Below are 8,066 nucleotides of genomic sequence, written 5' to 3'. Positions count from 1 at the left end.
AGTATTTTCCTAAGTGAGTTGGAACTTATGTCCACACAAAAACCTGGATATGAATGTTTATATTGGAACGCTTGATCGGAAGCAGTCAAGATGTCTCTCATTACGTGAATGGATAAACAAACTATGGTACATCCATACCATGGAATTGTTTTTCAGTGACAAAGAGACATGAGCTATCAAGCCACAAAACGCCATGGAGAGATGTTGAGTGCATATTACTGAGTGAAAGAAGCCCGTCTAAAAAGGCCACATACTTTATGATTCCAACTATAGGACATCCTGGAGAAAGCAGTGGTTGCCAAGGGTTTGGGGGAGCAGTAAAGGTTGACGAGCTGGAGCACAGGGCATGTTTATGGCTGTGAAACTATACTGGATGGTACTGTAATGGTGGATACCTGACCTCATGCATTTGGGAAAACCCATAGAATGTATAACACAAAGAGTGAGCCCTAGAGTAAACTATGAACATTAGCATTTTAAAAAATGTATCAAGATTGTTTATCATTGGTAACAAATGCAAAATATTAATAACTGGGGTGGAGGTCAGGAGAGAGGGTATATGGGAACTCTCTGTACTTTTTAGGTTTTGTAAACCTAAAACTGCTCTAAAAACTAAAGTATTAAAAATGTGAAGGGTAGTTGACTGTTTAAACAAAAATAGTAACCACCCACTCTGGGGTCTAGAATATATGTATGCAAAATATATGTATAGATGTCGATATATATGTGAAAGGTATGATAAAATAGCATAAATACTGGAGGGGAAAAAACAGAAGTATACTATGGTGTGTAATATCACACCACATGTGTTATAGATATATACTATCCTAAAATAATTACTAAGATAAGAATACAATAAGCCAACAAAGGACATAAAGTGGGTCATGAAAAAAAAATGAACACTTTGGGAAAAAGCAGAAAATTAAGGAAAAGCGATCATGAACAGTCTGGACAAATAAAACCTAAACAGGTTTCTGGTTTAGCATATAAGGAGCTTAGAAGTCATCACTCTATCCTAACAATTAAATGGGTGGACAAACTGAAAATCAGCAGACCTTCTTAGGTCTGTCAGAGAAGTGAGATCACAGGGCAAACTGCTGCCCCCAAATTGGAGAGACAGATAGGTGGATACATAGAGTCACAACTTCTGCAGGAACTAGCACAGAGGTGGGAAAACTTGAACTGTAATTGACAAATTGCTGGAGGCTCAGTGTAGACTAGTATGAGGGTTAAAGACACTTAGGGATATGTCTGACAAAAGATATGATCTGTACGTTGGAAGCTACAAAACATTGCTGAGAGAAAGTAAATAAGATCTACATAAATGGAGAGATAAACCCTGTTCATAGATGGGAAGACTCAATATTTTTAAGACCTAAATTCTCTCCAAGTTGATTTATTGGAGAGAATAGGTTTAATTTGACCTGAGATCTTAGATTTGATCTGAGATATGATATAATCTCAATCAGAATTCCAGGAAGGATTTTTATAGAAATTGAATACCTGATTCTAAATTTTATATGGAAATGCAAAGGACATAAAATAGCCAAAACAACTTTGAAAGAAAAGAGAACAAAATTGGAGAACTAACACTACAAGATTTATCATAAAACCACAGTAACAATCAGCATAGTATTGACATAAAGATATAAAAGTAGATCAACACAATAGAACAGTTTCCAGAAATAGACCCACACATATACAGACAACTGACTTTTGACAAAGTTGCAAAGGCAATTCAGTGCAGAAAGGACATTCTTCTTTTTTTAATTTTGTTTGTTTATTTTTCTCTGCATTGGGTCTTCGTTGTTGCACGTGGCCTTTCTCTAGTTGCGGCGAGCGGGGGCTACTCTTCGTTGTGGTGCACGGGCTTCTCATTGCGGTGGCTTCTCTTGTTGCAGAGCACAGGCTCTAGGCGTGTGGGCTTCAGTAGTTGTGGTGCGTGGGCTCAGTAGTTATGGCCCGTAGGCTCTAGAGCACAGGTTCAGTAGTTGTGGTGCACGAGCTTAGTTGCCCTGCGGCATGTGGTATCTTCCCGGACCAGGGTTCGAACCCGTGTCCCCTGCATTGGCAGGTGGACCCCCAACTACTGCACCACCAGGGAAGCCCCAAGGACAGTCTTTTAAACAATGATTCTGGAACAACTGGCATATATATGCAAAAATATACTTCAATCCGTACCTCATTTTATATATATATATATATATATATATATATATATATATATTTTTTTTTTTTGCCATGCCACATGGCTTGTGGGATTTTAGTTCCCCTACCAGGGATTGAACCCGGACCCCCTGCAGTGGAAGCATAGAGTCCTAACCACTGGACCTCCAGGGAATTCCCTATATTTCAAAAATTAACTCAAAATGACCATAGACCTAAATGTGATTTCACATTTATTTCACATAAACCTATGAACTTTCTAGAAGAAAACATAGGAGAAAACCTTTGTGACCTTGGATTAGGCAAAGCACAACCCATAAAAGAGCACAGTGATAAATTTAAAATTTCTCTTTAAAAGATATTGTTTTTTTTTTGTTTGTTTTGTTTTTTGCGGTATGCGGGCCTCTCACTGTTGTGGCCCCTCGCGCCGTAGAGCACTGGCTCTGCACGCGCAGGCCCAGTGGCCAAGGCTCATGGGCCCAGCCGCTCCGCGGCACATGGGATCCTCCCAGACCGGGGCACGAACCCGTGTCCCCTGCATCGGCAGCCAGACTCCCAACCACTGCGCCACCAGGGAAGCCCAAAAAGTTAAATATACACTTGTCATATGTTTCAACCATCCCACCCCAAATATTTTCCCAAGAGAAATGAAAACATACATCCAAGCTTGTACACAAATATTCATAGGAATTTTATTTGTAATAGTCAAAGGCTGGAAACAACCCAAAAGTCCCTCAACAGGTGAATGGATAACAAATTGTGGTACATCCATATAATGGAACATTATTCAGCAATAAAAAGGATTAAACTGACATGACAACATGGATGAAGCTTAAAATAACTATGCTTAGTGAGAAAGCCCCCCAGAATTCATGCTTATGATTATAATCTGAAGATTATAGAACTCTAGAAAATGCACACCATCTGCAGGGAAAGAAAGCATGGTTGCCGGGGGGAAGGGTTGTGCCAGGAAGAGTGGGAGGAAGGGATGGGGTGATGGACATGCTCGTTATCTTGATTGTGGTGATGGTTATATGGTGTGTACATAGGTTAAAACTTACCAAATCATGTGCTTTGTATGTGGGTAGTTTATCGTATGCCAATTATACCTGAATGAGTCTGTTTGTTTATTTATTAAAAACAACAAGACAACTGCACTGGAAATTGTTAAGGTCAGGGATATGTGTATTCTCTTCTCACATGTTCCATGGAAGCTATGCCAGGCCTGGGTGTGCAGAAAGTGGCCAACCACCATTTGATTACTTTCATCCCTACAAGAGGTACCAGCATAGAAATAAAACTCATTGAGCAGGGATGGTAGTTCATGTCATTTAGTTGGTGGGGATATTATTATTCACTGATGTAGCCAAAGTCACAGTGGGTGAGGGGAATTGGTGTGGTCACCAATTTCTCTGGACTGCTAGTTCAAGTTAGTTCATTTCCATCTGAAATGTTTGCAGCCCTGGATGGGTTTTTTTGTTTTTTGTTTTTTTTGCGGTACGTGGGCCTCTCACTGTTGTGGCCTCTCCCGTTGCGGAGCACAGGCTCCAGACGTGCAGGCTCAGCGGCCATGGCTCACGGGCCCAGCCGCTCCGCGGCATGTGGGATCCTCCCAGACTGGGGCACGAACCCGTGTCCCCTGCATCAGCAGGCAGACTCTTAACCACCGCGCCACCAGGGAAGCCCCCTGGATGGGTTTTAAAGAGACAGAACGGATGCCACACAGCCAGGGAACAAAATAAGATGAGACAAGAAGGATGATAATGGTGGTGATGAGAGTCATAGTAATAATATTATCTACCACTTGCTGGGCACTGACTATGTGCCAGGGCAGTATCTACTTCATGGCTGTTAACCCTCACCCTGCTCCTATGAGAAAGGTGGTATCATCCCATCTTGGAGAGGAGGAAGCCAAGGTGGTGAGTAGCAAGGGCTCATATAGCTAATAAATTGTAGAGTTAGAATTTGAACCCATATCTGTCTGATTCCAAAGCTCTTACCATTAAACCTCCCCATTCCCAGGCCAGCATAGATGTGTGAAGACTGGGACTTCCTTAAATGTGTGAAGACTGGGACTTCCTTAAATACCAAAATACAAAATACATGCATGTCCATCTATGCATACACAGGAACACACACACGTTCAACACACATACACATGTGTACACACACACACACATTTGAATACACATGCACACTCACACCAATTGACCACCCATACATACACATATGCACAAACACATGTCCCCTGGAGACAAACAAACATGCACATAAACATTTGTGTGATGCACACAGCCAAACACGCACTGCATGTGCACCTACACACAGACACACACTTAGGGCATCCTAAGAACATACATGCTGTCCTTTCTGGCTTCCCATTAGTAGTGGCCAGTGCATCCCACTGCCAGCTTCTCCCAGCCCAGGCCCCAGGAATCTTCAGGAAACTGCAGTCCTGAGTCTAAAGTGAAATAATGACCAGGCCTCTGATCTGGGAACTGCATGCAAGTCAGGGCAGTCAGATGCATCACATTTTCTCATGAAAGAAATTTCTGATGTGCTTATTAACCTTTGAAAATACCAGCTCTCAGTCCCAAAGACCTCCTGAGTCCAGATCAAACTGAAAAATAACCTTGTGACAGACCACCCGGTTCTGAGCTGATGGGAATTACTTTCAACCCAGGCCAGCATGTCCCTCAGACAAAATGTTCCACATACCAAACCTGACAGCAGCCAGCTCTGGGGAGTAGGGGAGCCAAGTGTCAGCTATTATAGATCATGTCCACAGTGGCTGTGCCATGGGATGATTGCTCTGGGCCTGCGTCACAGTGGGGGCATCCGGGATGGCAGGAAGGAGCCGGCCCAGGTGCCTTTGACATTTATGTCGCTGTGCTATAGGGCAGAGTCTGCCTGTCATCACAGACAGATGTAGCCCTAGCCTTGGGCAGTTATTTTCTGTTTCGAGTGTTCAGTTTGGGGTAGAATTGTAGTTCAGTAGGTGTTGTCAGAAGAAAAGAGACAGAGTGTCATGTGGAAAATTAGGGATAAGCTGATAATTCCAGGGTTGGAAGAACTGACTCATTCACCGCACTATCTCGTGGTGGAGGACAGTCTCCCTGCCTGCTCTCTTTTGGGCCACATTCTGGGCTCGGAAGGCAGTCTCTATTATTTTCACAAGTCTCAGTGTTTTTCCTACCCCATGAAACACAAGTGAAACAGAGCTTTTCCATTGTAACAGCTGCCAGGGACCACAGAGTTTAGCCTCGTCTCTGCTTTGAATAAATTGGGTGGCCTTGGTCAAAACCCTTAATTCCAGAGCCTCAGCTTATATATAGAAGGTGGGACTATCAGTGCCTGCCTCGTCTACTTCACCAGTCTGCCATGAGGACACACAGGGCTAATGAGAAGACTGTGCTCTGAGTGATCAGGAAGGACTGCCCTGCAGTGCTACAGACCGTCCCACTACTCGGTGGGCTGCGTGGATTCAAGTTCTAGCATCACAGCCACATGCACAGCCCCCAGCAGCTACTTCAGAATTCTCACTCCTGCAGCTCCCAACACAACCCTACCTTTTCTCAGCCAATGACTTTGCTTTCCATTGCTCAGAGAAGAGAGAGGCCAAGAGGCAGGAAGGCCCTCTGATTCTCTACTCAGAACCTATCCACACTCTACCCATCTTTAACTCTCTGCCTGCTGGTTCAGAGGCCCCTTCCCATCAATGGACAGCGTCCCCACTTAGAATCTTATTTCCTGATACTTCCTTGGGGACCTCCCCTCATCACGTATCCCTTCTCGCTTTACTCTTTCTCTTGCTACTGGTCCCTTCTCGGCGCACAACGGGGCTTTGACCAAGGAATTTGTGTCTGTAGGAACCTGTTGGGGGTTTGGACCGTGAACAGGAACAGGGCGGAAACACTCTGGGTGAGGACAAAAATGCAGCAGGTGTGGCCCTTGGGAAAGGCTTCAAAGATAAGGTTTTGAAGACTCTACGGAAGTTGCAAGGGTGTTGCTGAAAATTGCAAGGGTTCTTAGATTGTCCAGACTGTCACCCTTCTCCCTCAGTCACTGTTCTTTCTGTCTCCGTCCCTCTCCCTGACATCTATCCTCATACCCTCATCTTGAAGAATTAAAATCCTAGTCCCTTTAGGGAAATAATGAAAAGTTCAGACTTTGTAAAATCACTGGCAGTTGAGTAATTGAAACATCACTTTTGTTTTACAAATAATAGGACTCATTCTTGCTGCACAGAGCTAGGCATCCCTCTCCCAGATTTGACCTGATGAATCCTACCAGTAGATGCAGCCAAGTTGTCTTGAAACTGTCAGTCGGAGGACCAGCTCTCTCCATTTCCCAGGGGTGAATAGAACCCCACCGAGGCCAATCAGCTTCTTTCACCAGAACTTGAACTTGATGGCAAGCATGTAAAGTCATCCCTCAGCATCCGTGGAGGATTGGTTCTGGGACTTCCTTAAATACCAAAATACAAGGATGCTCAAATCCCTTACATAAAATGGCATAGTATTTGCTTATTGCCTACACACATTCTCACTTACACTTTAAATCATCTCTAGATTGCTTATAATACCCAATATAATGTAAATGCCATATTAATAGTTGTAAATACAATGTAAATGCTTCGTAAATATTTGCTGGCACATGGCAAATTCAAGTTTTGCTTTTTGGAACTTTCTGGAATTTTGTTTCTGTGAATATTTTCAATCCACAGTTTGAACCCATGGATGCAGAAGTCGTGGTTGTGGGGACTTCCCCGGTGGCACAGTGGTTGAGAATCTGCCTGCCAATGCAGGGGACACGGATTCGAGCCCTGGCCCGGGAGGATCCCATGTGGTGCGGAGCTACTAAGCCCTTGCGCCACAACTACTGAGCCTGCGCTCTAAAGCCCGCGAGCCACAACTACTGAAGCCTGCGCACCTAGAGCCCGTGCTCCACAACAAGAGAAGCCACCCAATGAGAAGCCCACACACTGCAGCGAAGAGTAGCCCCCGCTCATCACAACTAGAGAAAAGCCCGCATGCAGCAACGAAGACCCAATGCAGCCAAAAAAAAAAAAAACGTCGTGGATGTGTCATGTGTGGATTCAAAGGGCCAACTGTAGGTGGAACCACGTCATTCTGACAGCAGCCTCCTGGAGAGATTTCTCTTCAGTTCTTGCCTGGAGCTTGCATCCTTCAAGTCCTTCTTGAGGCTTGGCTGTTCAGCTTCCCCTTTAACTCTGTGAGATATTAAGCATCCTTCCCATCACTTCCATCTCTGTTTTATAGGAAAGATTTTAGTTGCTTGTAACCAGAGAATCTTAACTGATAAGCATATACCTCTGTAAAGCTCTCCCTCTGAAGATCTTCAGAAAGCCACCGACTTGGCTACCACATGACCTTCTTGTACCCTCTTTGGAAACACCAGGCATTAGATCCTGAAAGTACTTTATCCTCAGAGTCTGCAAGATAAGTACTATCATCATACCCATTTTTCAAGTGAGAGACTGAGGCTCTGAAAGATGTGGGCATCGGCCGAGGATTAAAGCTGGGACCAGGAAACTTGGTCATCCCATTAGTAAAATTTAGTGTAGCCCAAGAAAAGGAGGTTAACAGAAGGAAAGTGGGAGAGTCTCTGGCCAAGATAGCACCTCCCTCCATCTCTCTCTTTCTCAGACCTCCTACTCTGCCATTTCTGCTTCTGCTCCATTTTCCTGCCTTTCTCTGTAGACTGGCTTTCTTTGCTCACTCATTAGTGAGCATATTGCTGAAAAAGGCTGTTCCAAACCTAACTCTAAATAGTTACTCACTTCAAGCTTCTACCATCAACTATAGTTTCTGTGTTTCTTAGTTTGAAATATTGAGATAAAATCTGCTTGGTACCTGGACAGCTGGGGTCAGCTGAAA

The sequence above is a fragment of the Grampus griseus genome (assembly GCF_964374135.1).
Source record: "Grampus griseus genome assembly, chromosome: 5".
Taxonomy (NCBI): domain Eukaryota; kingdom Metazoa; phylum Chordata; class Mammalia; order Artiodactyla; family Delphinidae; genus Grampus; species Grampus griseus.
Note: the sequence above shows the minus strand (reverse complement) of the source record.